The sequence below is a fragment of the Oryx dammah genome, unplaced genomic scaffold (genome assembly GCF_014754425.2).
Source record: "Oryx dammah isolate SB20612 unplaced genomic scaffold, SCBI_Odam_1.1 HiC_scaffold_17, whole genome shotgun sequence".
NCBI classification, from domain to species: Eukaryota; Metazoa; Chordata; class Mammalia; order Artiodactyla; family Bovidae; genus Oryx; species Oryx dammah.
The window spans coordinates 5,988,711-6,001,387 of NW_024070201.1; positions in this window are offsets into that span (position 1 = coordinate 5,988,711).

Consider the following 12,677-nt stretch of genomic DNA (forward strand, 5'->3'; position numbering starts at 1 on the left):
GTAAATTTGGAGTGGTCAAACAGGAGATGGCAAGAGTGAACATTGGCAGTTTATGAATCAGGGGACTAAAATGAACTGGAATGGGCGAATTTAATTCAGATGACCATTATATCTACCACTGTGGGCAAGAATGCCTTAGAAGAAATGGCATAGCACTTATAGTCAACAAAAGAGTCCGAAATCCAGTGTTTGGGTGCAATCTCAAAAATAACAGAACAATCTCTGTTCATTTCCAAGGTAAACCATTCAATACCACAGTAATCCAAATCTATGCCCCCAACCAGTAATGCTGAAGAAGCTGAAGTTGAATGGTTTTATGAAGATTTACAAGACCTTCTAGACCTAACACCAAAAAAAGGTGTCCTTTTCATCATAGGGGACTGGAATGCAAAAGTAGGAAGTCAAGAGATACCTGAAGTAACAGGCAAATTTGGCCTTGGAGCACAAAATGAAGCAGGGCAAAGGCTAACAAAGTTTTACCAAGAAAACACACTGGTCATAGCAAACACCCTCTTCCAACAACACAAGAGAAGACTCTACACAAGGACATCACCAGATGGTCAATACCGAAATCAGATTGATTATATTCTCTGCAGCTGAAGATGGAGAAGCTCTATACAGTTAGCAAAAACAAGACTGGGAGCTGACTGTGTCTCAGATCATGAACTCCTTATTGCCAAATTCAGACTTAAATTGCAGAAATGGCTTTCCTATATTCAAAAGAGAAGGAACACCCTGGTCTCCAAAGACAAGAGACACCAAGAATCCAAATGAGCAGACTTTGCCCAGTCTCTCCCCATTTACTGTACATAGCTCATTCTCCTTAGCCTATTATATCTTTCTACTCTATGGTATCTTTGTGAAAGTGAAAGTGTTAGTCACTCAGTCATGTCTGACTATTTGTGACCCTATGGACTGTAGCCCATCAGGTTGCTCTGTCCATGGGATCCTCCAGGCATGAATACTGGAGTTGGTTGCCATGCCCTCCTCCAGGGGATCTTCCCAACCCAGAGTTTGAACCCGAGTATCTTAAGTCTCCTGCATTGGCAGGCAAGTTCTTTACCACTGAGCCACCCAGGAAGTCCATGCACTTAATTTACATGAAGCTAAAATCTCACATTTGTTTTATTAGCCCACTTGTTTTCCTTCCAGAGGATGCAGGAGATCTGGGAACAAGCCCTCATCTTATGCCTACTGCATACAACAATACATATTGGATACAGTACATATGAGTCATATGCTATTCTAGGCCCTGGGATACAGCAAAACAGACAAAAACCCTTGGGAGTTTATAGGCTAATGAGGGGCAATTCATAACTTTAAAAAAATTCATCAGTGTTGGGTCCAATAGTGACAAATGCTGTGAAACAAAATAACATAGTCAAGGTGGGTAGGGAAGAGAGTTTCACTTCCCATTAGGATCCTCAGGGAAGCCTTCACTGTTAGTTCTCTGAACCAACACCTAGAAGAGGCAAAAGATGGAGATACAGGGATGACCAGGGGGAAGAGCTTTCTGGGCAAAAGGAATAACAAGCACAGGGTCCTTCTACCTCCACGATCCAGTCTGTAAAATGAGACATCTGGACCAAATGTCTTAAACCTTCCTTAGAAATGTACTGAGTACGTGGAGCATGTGGGATCGAAGCAGCAGCAGGAACTGTTAGGGGAAGCACACTGATTGAAACTGCCCACCCTGGCCAGCCACCGTAGTAACTATTTGCATGAGTTGTTTTACGACAGGAGGTCCTGGTAAGGAACAGGGAACTAATAAGCCTCCACCAACTGGAAGAGTTCGAGAAAGGTCAAAAGGAGACACCACCTGTCTGACCAACTCCCAGAATCCTTCTCTTTGGCATCCATCTTGGCTGAACAAAGCATGCACTACCAGGAAGGACTCTGAGTCCGAATGATTGGCTAAGGACAAACCAGAAACTAATCCCATCACCATAAAACCGAGACTGCAAGCCATGTTCTCCTGTGTTCCCTTAGCCTACTGCTCTCCACCCAGGCACCCTTTCCCAATAAAATCTCTTGCTTTGTCAGCATGTGTGTCTTCTTGGACAATACATTTCCAAGTGTTAGACAAGAGCCCAATTTTGGGCCCTGGAAGGGGTCCCCCCTCCTGCAACAGAACTTTGCTTGAAAATACTTCCTACCTGTAAGGAGGTCCCAGTGCAAATCTAGGCTAGAGTCCCTCTCAGTCCCATGGGAAGTTCATGGGTGTAATAAAAATCGAAGGGAATGGAGATTGCTCTAAGGTAAAAGAGTTTTGGAAAGAGGCTTAAAATAGTTAAACAGGATATATTTACTTCAAGACTTCTCAGATTCTTTAATACATCAACATAGACTCGATTACCTCAAAGTGAGTTGTCATAACTGCCTAACGTATTTGACCATGGAAGCCTTTTTTTATGCAGAGCACCTAGCCAGACTATTCCTGAGAACACTCTTTGGGAAGGAACACTCCTCTCTAGCGGCTGGCAAACTTTCTCTGTAAAGGACCAAATAGTAAATATTTTAGGCTCAGTGGGCCAAATGGTCTGTTGCAGCTATTTGATTGTGCCCTTTGGCTACAAAGCAGCCATAGACAACATGTAAATGGATGGATGTGTTGTGTTCTAATAAAACCTTGTTTATGGAGACTGGAATTTGGATTTAATGCAATTTTTACATGTCATGAAATGTTATTCTTCATTTGACTTAAAAAAAAAAAAACTATTTTAAAATGTGAAAAGCTTTCTTAACTCACAAGCCATACAAAAACAGGCAGGGGGCCAGATTTGACCTACAGGCTGTACTTTGCCAACCATTGCTTTAGTGAGATGTACTATTTGCGTATTTTTTCCTTAATGTTAGTCGCTCAGTGTGTCCAACTTCAGGACCCCATGGACTGTAGCCTGCTACGCTCCTCTGTCCATGGGATTCTCCAGGCAAGAACACTGGAGTGGGTTGCCATTCCCTTCTACAGGGGATCTTCTGGACCCAGGGATTGAACCCACATCTCTTGGGTCTCCTGCATTGCAAGCAGATTCTTTACTATCTGAGCCACTAGGGAAGCCTCACACCCCCACCTTCCTCCCCTCCCCTCCCCCTTAACTGGTACATTTTAAAAAATGCACGGTAACGATACTCTGCATAAAAGTCACAGGGCTGGTGTCTTCACCAAACAAATTTTTTAAAGGTGGCTGCAAATCATATTCAGAAAATTGTTTTGAGGCAGAAGAAAGATTGTTCCACAATAGCCACAATAGCCCCTTATAAATACCTCTTGATAGAAAAATGGAGTTTAACTCTGCACTGATAACAGAACATTTGATAACATTGAGGGGAAAATTGGCATTTTTTTAGTATTAGTTTTTATTTTCCTCTATAAAATTTCTAAAAAATTGAATTATCAGTCTTTCTCTAGAAGGCAAGAAAAAGCTTATTGAATGGATGCATTGTCCCTTCTGTTAAAAGGTAAACACTGCAGAGGAAAAAAATAGAGGCCTTAGGCAAAATTGTAATGAAAGTTATCTTGAACATCTCTACTCGGTATGTCTATCTACCGTTATTATTGTTTTAAAACCAACATTCCCTTTCCTTCTCTAGCCAACATCTCAATTCCTTCAAGCTCCTTTCTCTTCCACTTATAATTAAAGCTTATTCTCAGGATAAAGAAGAGTCTACTCTCACTATGATGTAAATGACTTGTAACAGTGAACAGTTCCAACTTTTCTATAAGGCGTATCTGCATTTTAACAGCAGGAGTGAAGTTTTACATAAGGGAGCCAGCAGGTGGGGAAAGTATTAATATTTCTTTCAGGTTGTTGTTTTTCAGTCACTAAGTTGTGTCTGACTCTTTGGGACTCCATGCTAGGCTCTTCTGTCTTCCAGTATCTCTCAAAATTTGCTTAAATTCATGTCCATTGAGTCGGTGGGTGAGGTTATCTAACCACCTCATCCTCTGCCAAACACTTCTTCTTTTGCCTTCAGTCTTTCCCAGCATTTTCCCAATGAGTTGGCTCTTCGCATCAGGTGGCCAAAGTATTGGAACTTCAGCTTCCACATCGGTCTTTCCAGTGAATATTCAGGGTTGATTTCCTTTAGGATAGACTGGTTGGATCTCCTTGCAGTCCAAGGGACTCTCAAGAGTCTTTTTCAACATGACAATTCGAAAGCATCAATTCTTTGGCACTCAGACTACTTTATGATTTCTTCAGGAACCTCAGGGAAACTTTGACTCCTGAAATGATATCCCCTAGGAAGTCATCTCTTTCACCCATAAGGAAAGACCTGTCATCAGGGGAAAACAGCTTGCCTGTAGTGAAATCATGCATGGTCCTAGCCAGAGGTCAAGGCTAGCCTCTCGCCAGATGTGGGATTCAGTTCAGTTCAGTCGCTCAGTCACATCCAACTCTTTGCAACCCTGTGAACTGCAGCACGCCAGGCCTCCCTGTCCATCACCAACTCCTGGAGTCCACCCAAACCCATGTCCATCGAGTCGATGATGCCATCCAACCATCTCATCCTCTGTCCTCCCCTTCTCCTCCCGCCTTCAATCTTTCCCAGCATCAGGGTCTTTTCCAATGAGTCAGCTCTTTGCATAAAGTGGCCAAAGTACTGGAGTTTCAGCCTCAACATCAGTCCTTCCAATGAACACCCAGGACTGATCTCCTTTAGGATGGACTGGTTGGATTTCCGTTTCAGTCCAAAGAACTCTCAAGAGTCTTCTCCAACACCACAGTTCAAAAACATCAATTCTTTGATGCTCAGCTTTCTTCACAGTCCAACTCTCACAGCCGTACATGACCACTGGGAAAACCTATAGCCTTGACTAGATGGACCTTTGTTGGCAAAGTAATGTCTCTGCTATTTAATATGCTGTCTAGGTTGTTTGAAGCAAATAGTATCCTTTAAGAAGTGTGCACTCATCTCAAACGCTAGTAAAGTAACACTCAAAATTCTCCAAGCTAGGCTTCACCAATACGTGAACCGTGAACTTCCAGATGTTCAAGCTAGTTTTAGAAAAGGCAGAGGAACCAGAGATCAAATTGCCAACATCCGCTGGATCATTGAAAAAGCAAGAGAATTCCAGAAAAACATCTATTTCTGCTTTATTGACTATGCCAAAGCCTTTGACTGTGTGGATCACAATAAACTGTGGAAAATTCTGAAAGAGATGGGAATACCAGACCACCTGACCTGCCTCTTGAGAAACCTGTATGCAGGTCAGGAAGCAAGAGTTAGAACTGCACATGGAAAAACAGACTGGTTCCAAATAGGAAACGGAATATGTCAAGGCTGTATATCATCACCCTGTTTATTTAACTTCTATGCAGAGTACATCATGAGAAATACTGGGCTGGAGGAAGCACAAGCTGGAATCAAGATTGCCGGGAGAAATATCAAGAACCTCAGATACTCAGATGACACCACCCTTATGGCAGAAAGTGAAGAACTAAAGAGCCTCTTGATGAAAGTGAAAGAGGAGAGTGAAAAAGTTGGCTTAAAGCTCAATATTCAGAAAATGAAGATCATGGCTTCTGGGCCCATCACTTCATGGGAAATAGATGGGGAAACAGTGGAAACAGTAGCTGACTTTATTTTTCTGGGTTCCAAAATCACTGCAGCTGGTGATTGCAGCCATGAAATTAAAAGACACTTACTCCTTGGAAAGAAAGCTATGACCAACCTAGACTGCATATCAAAAAGCAGAGACATTACTTTGTCAACAAAGGTCCGTCTAGTCAAGGCTATGGTTTTTCCAGTAGTCATGTATGGATGTGAGAGTTGTACCATAAAGAAAGCTGAGCACTGAAGAATTGATGCTTTTGAACTGTGGTGTTGGAGAAGATTCTTGATAGTCCCTTGGACTGCAAGGGGATCCAACCAGTCCATTCTAAAGGAAATCAGTCCTAGGTGTTCATTGGAAGGATTGATGTTGAAGCTGAAACCAATATTTTGGCCACCTGATGTGAAGAGCTGACTCATTTGAAAAGACCCTGATGTTGGGAAAGATTGAAGGCGGGAGGAGAAGGGAATGACAGAGGATGAGATGGTTGGATGGCATCAGTGACTCAATGGACAAGAGTTTGTGTAAACTCTGGGAGCTGGTGATGGACAGGGAGGCCTTGTGTGCTGCAGTTCATGGGGTTGCAAAGAGTTGGACACGACTGAGTCACTGAACTGAACGGAACTGAAGAAGAGTCACAAATAAGGACAGAAATTGTCTTTTGGATTGTAATTTGAAAACACCTGTAGGCTTTCTTGGCCTGCTGCTACTGCTAAGGCACTTCAGTCGTGTCCGACTCTGTGCGACCCCATAGATGGCAGCCCACCAGGCTCCCCCGTCCCTGGGATTCTTCAGGCAAGAACACTGGAGTGAGTTGGTTCTTGGCCTAGATCTTCTCTAATAAAAGACAGACTAACAACAAAAAAACAGTGCAGAAGTTTATCAACATGTGTACCTCACATAAACACAGGAGATACCCAAGGAAAGTGAGTAACTTCCCAAGGTGGCTTAAGTCACCAACTTAAATATGATGTTCTGCTAAAGACACAAGAAAGAAAGGTATAGCCAACATTTTGCCATGAGTGTGTGCTTAGTTGCTCAGTCATATCCAACTCTTTGTGACCTCATGGACTGTAGCCCGCCATGCTCCTCTGTCCATGTGGATTCTCCAGTCAAGAATACTGAAGTGGGTTGCCATGGCCTCCTCCAGGGGATCTTCCCAACCCAGGGATTGAACCCAGGTCTCCTGCATTGCAGGAGGATTCTTTACTGTCTGAGCCACCAGGGAAGTGCATGAGTATAAATGGAGTATGAACTTTAAAATTTGTGAATCACTATACTGTACACCTGTAACTTATATAATATTGTACAACACATCAGCTATACTTCAATAGTGACAATAATTTTAAAAGACAACATGATATGGGGAAAAAGAAAGGTGTGTGGGAGGGAGAGATCAGTTATGGGAGGTTACTGGGAAAAGGGTACAGTTAGTTATGTAGATTTAGGTTGCTGCTTTCTCCATTGAGGAGATTCTCTTTTGATTTAGTCACACTTCTCTTCCTGGTGCCAAAAGGAGGGTGGCTTAGAAATGGAAATTTCCTTTATAAATGTAAATATCCCTTACCAAAGGTAACTCCTACTGATTAAGATCTCCTATACCTGCTGTTTCTCAAATAATCAGCTCAATATAATCCTTATGACAAAGAACTATATGAGGGGGGGCATATTCTACTCCCCTTCATACCAACACCCTGAGGTCTTTCTTAGAAAAAAGTGTCTTACTGGAATGCTTAGGGGAGAACCTTCAAATCCAAGGACCTTTCCCTGCTGAGACTTTAAGGCCCATCACCTAAAGGGAAAGACTTGAGGTGCTTGGCAAGCAACTGGCAATTCATGGGGAATATCAACTTTTATAGTACCAATATTTACTCTGCCTTTTATAAGGTATATACATAAAATACACAAATGACTACTCAACCTACCAAGAAGTGGTACCTCTGCACACTGTCATTGACTTTGGATTATTGCTTGAATTGAGCAATATATAATTTAGAGCACAGACTCTCAGACTCATCGGGGAACATAAAATTCTTATCCAAGGACAGCGTAACCCAATTGCAAATGTAATGGAGAACACTCATTGCATTGCATTTCTTTTTCTCATTACGTTTATTTGCTCTCCACTAGGGGATGTGATTTTGAAAACTTTGCTCTTTATGTTGATAGTTTGCAGGGAACTAAGAGCTGAAAAAGAAACAAGACCTTCGTGTTCTCACATTACATTATACTTTCCAACCGTTTGAAGTTGGTGTAACTCTTCACTAAGTACTTGGCAAACTTTAACCGTACATCTGTGAAGCCAGGTTTTTTTTCCCTTCACGTTACCTTTCACCTACTTTAAAATAAACCATTCATTGTTCAAGAGGGAAAACTCAAATTTGTTTTTCCAAAGTAATCTATAATGGAGTAAAACATTGCTGGAAGGTTTGCAATTAACTAATTTACTGTGCAATAAATCTCAAAGGGAATGCAAGTTAATAAGGGAAACATTTTTCAACCTTCAATATTTAGGCCTCTATTTGCTTTTCTTAATTAACAAAATGTAAACGCTTTTTAAAATTAGAAAAGCATATGAACCTGAGTTTCTAAATGTTTAAACTATACAGAAAATATACAATTAAAGGGAAAACATAATACCCACTTTCATGTGTATCTTGATTTGTTTTAGTATTAAAATAATAGAAGCAAATGTATAGAAACAAAAGTTTGCTTGATAATTTTATTAGATTTAACTTTCAGTTTTGCCTATATTTTTCCAGACTTCTCACTAGGAGATAACAAAAACTATTTTAAAAATCATTCAGTTCAGTTCAGTCACTCGGTGATGTCCAACTCTTTCCGACCCCATGGACAGCAGCACACCAGGCCTCCCTGTCCATCATCAACTCCCAGAATCTGTTCAAACTCATGTCCATTGCATCAGTGATGCCACCCAACCGTCTCATCTTCTGTTGTCCCCTTCTCCTCCTGCCTTCAATCTTTCCCAGCATCAGGGTCTTTTCTAATGAGTCAGTTCTTCGCATCAGGTGGCCAAAGTATTGGAGTTTCAGCCTCAGCCTAGTCCTTCCAATGAATATTCAGGATGATTCCTTTAGAATGGACTGGTTGGAACTTCTTTGCTGAAATATAAATATCAGGCCTACTGTGTGCTTACCTGGTGCCAGTTCCCAGAGATGATATGAAGATGAATAACCATTTAGCTTTAATTCTATGATAGACTTTCACATGGAATAAAATGGAAAGTTTCTACTCTGGCTTCTAAGGCCTCTCCTGATCTGACTTGCCTGGTTTCCACTGCTGTCTTACATGCCTTTCCCTGGAACAATATGAAACTATTTATAAATTCTCCAAATATTCTAACCTTTCCCAAGTTTAAAGCCCTTGCAAATACTAGTCTCTCTACATGGATGCTCTTTCACCCTTGAAACACTTCATGAAGTTCTAGTCATGCTTCAAGTATCAACTCAAATATCACCCCCTTTCAATTACTTCCAGGCCCCCAGTTAAGGCAAAGTTGGTTACTCCTTTGTCCTTGAATCCATAACACTCTCAACACACTATGTAAAGTGAACTTTTTGTAATTACTGATTCTGTCTAGAATTACTAATTACTGTAATTCTGTTTCTGTCTAGAGTGAGCTTCTGAAGAATGAGGAGTGGGAATTTACCATCTTTATACTCCCATTGACTGTCCATCAAGAGTAATGTGCACAGTGCTCGGCTGGAAGTATGCAAGAATGAGTGAGTTTCTCTTTCTGGATGCTGGGGGAAGACTTCCCAGAGGAGCTGACACTTGACCAGAAATGTCTCAGGAATTCCAAGTAAAAAAAATAACACGTGCAGAAGCATGTGACTTGGTGTGAGAACAGTTGAGGCTTTTAAAGGGGGTTTTCCTAAGACTGAAAGATCCTACCAGCTCTGTTCCAGAATTTGGCAGCAGGGTGGTGGGCATCTGGAAAAGGGAGAAGCAGAACTGTTGGGAGACCACTCTCATGGTCTGGGTAAGAACCGATCACAGCCTAGATTAAGATTTTAGCAATAAGGACAGGAAAAAATTAAGAACAGAGACATATTTAGGGTATAGAATTGAAACTAGATTTGATATAGGGTCCTGGGATAGAGATAAGGTTTTAAGCACTGAGTCATAGGGTGAGGGTGACTACTGGCCATGGATGTGTGCAGAGTAGATAAGATTAGGGGCACATACAGCAATCAGAGCAGAAAAAGAAATAAAAGGAATTCAGATTGGAAAAGAAGAAGTAAAACTCTCACTCTTTGCAGATGACATGATCCTCTACATAGAAAACCCTAAAGACTCCACCAGAAAATTACTAGAGCTGATCAATGAATATAGTAAAGTGGCAGGATATAAAATCAACACACAGAAATCCCTTGCATTCCTATACACAAATAATGAGAAAATAGAAAGAGAAATTAAGGAAACAATTCCATTCACCATTGCAATGAAAAGAATAAAATACTTAGGAATATATCTACCTAAAGAAACAAAAGACCTATATATGGAAAACTATAAATCACTGGTGAAAGAAATCAAAGAGGACACTAATAGATGGAGAAATGTACCTTGTTCATGGATCAGAAGAATCAATATAGTGAAAATGAGTATACTACCCAAAGCAAACTATAGATTCAGTGCAATCCCTATCAAGTTACCAACGGTGTTTTTCACAGAGCTAGAACAATAATTTCACAATTTGTATGGAAATACAAAAAACCTCGAATAGCCAAAGCAATCTTGAGAAAGAAGAATGGAACTGGAGGAATCAACCTGCCTGACTTCAGGCTCTACTACAAAGCCACAGTCATCAAGACAGTATGGTACTGACATAAAGACAGAAATATAGATCAATGGAACAAAATAGAAAGTCCAGAGATAAATCCATGTACCTATGGACAACTTATTTTTGACAAAGGAGGCAAGAATATACAATGGAAAAAAGACAATCTCTTTAACAAGTGGTGCTGGGAAAACTGGTCAACCACTTGTAAAAGAATGAAACTAGGATACTTTCTAACACCACACACAAAAATAAACTCAAAATGGATAAGGATCTAAACGTAAGACCAGAAACTAAAAAACTCCTAGAGGAGAACATAGGCAAAACACTCTCCGACATAAATCACAGCAGGATCCTCTATGACCCACCTCCCAGAATACTGGAAATAAAAGCAAAAATAAACAAATGGGACCTAATTAAAATTAAAAGCCTCTGCACAACAAAAGAAACTATAAGTAAGGTGAAAAGACAGCCTTCAGAATGGGAGAAAATAATAGCAAAAGAAGCAACTGACAAAGAACTAATCTCAAAAATATACAAGCAACTCCTGCAGTTCAATTCCAGAAAAGTAAACGACCCACTCAAAAAATGGGCCAAAGAACTAAACAGACATTTTTCCAAAGAAGACATACAGATGGCTAACAAACACATGAAAAGATGCTCTACATTACTCATTATCAGAGAAATGCAAATCAAAACCACAATGAGATACCATTTCACATCAGTCAGAATGGCTGCGATCCAAAAGTCTACAAGCAATAAATGCTGGAGAGGGTGTGGAGAAAAGGGAACCCTCTTACGCTGTTGGGAACGCAGACTAGTACAGCCACTATGGAGAACAGTGTGGAGATTCCTTTAAAAACTGGAAATAGAACTGCCTTATGACCCAGCAATCCCACTGCTGGGCATACACACCGAGGAAACCAGAATTGAAAGAGACACGTGTACCCCAATGTTCATCGCAGCACTGTTTATAATAGCCAGGACATGGAAGCAACCTAGATGTCCATCAGCAGATGAATGGATAAGAAAGCTGTGGTACATATACATAATGGAACATTACTCAGCCATTAAAAAGAATACATTTGAATCAGTTCTAATGAGGTAGATGAAACTGGAGCCGATTATACAGAGTGAAGTAAGCCAGAAAGAAAAAACACCAATACAGTATACTAACACAAATATATGAAATTTAGAAAGATGGTAACGATGATCCTGTATGTGAGACAGCAAAAGAAACACAGATGTATAGAACAGTCTTTTGGACTCTGTGGGAGAGGGCGAGGGTGGGATGATTTGGGAGAATGGCATTGAAACATGTATAATATCATATATGAAACGAATCGCCAGTCCAGGTTCGAGCATGATACATGGTGCTCAGGGCTGGTGCACTGGGATGACCCAGAGGGATGGTATGGGGAGGGGGAAGTGAGGGGGGGTTCAGGATGGGGAACACGTGTACACTCGTGGCGGATTCATGTTGATGTATGCAAAACCAATACAATATTGTAAAGTAATTAGCCTCCAACTAAAATAAATAAATTTATATTAAAAAAAAAAGATTAGGGGTATAGTCAGCAGGGCGGGGGTGGGGGTGGGGGGCGGGAAGCAACAGAATAGGACTGCTGCCCCTCCAATCTCAGCTACTCTGTGTGTTCAGTAGACTATGAGGGGCTGAGGGGCTGGCCCCTTGAGTCACTTACCACCTTGCTTCCATTGGAGAAGTGATCTGAGTCCTAAACTGACTTTCAAACACATTTTTGGAACACCGCCCATGTGCAGCTTGGGACTGGCTGTTCGGAGGGATGTGGTAGGGAATCCAGGGCTTGAAAGCACTTTTTTTTTAGTGCCAGTCTGAGTTAACTTCATAATATGGATAAACAAGCACTGTTGCATATCTGGAGAAATTACCACTTCACTGCATCAAATAAAATTTGTACTTTTCCACTTCCATTAAGTGGTTACTACCAATCTGCTTGTTAATAGGAAAAGAGATCAGCTTTCACAATGCTTTCTTTGCCTGCCAATAAGTCCAGAAGCTATTCATTTCTAGTAAATGATGAAAAGTATATGATGACAGGAAATCACAGCATTTGTACTGTGAAAACAAATAGATGATGATACAGAAAATGAAAATCAGGGGTAAACAGGTTTTAAAAAAAAGAGGGGGTAACAACTCGAAATGCCTTACGTCCCCTTTAGGTTAACAACAACAACAAAAAAGATATGTGTCATCACTGCACAAAACAGTTTCAGAAGAAGGAACTATTATTATATACAATGTTTATAGTTAAACCCATCAGTGTCCTCTGGAAGATAGAT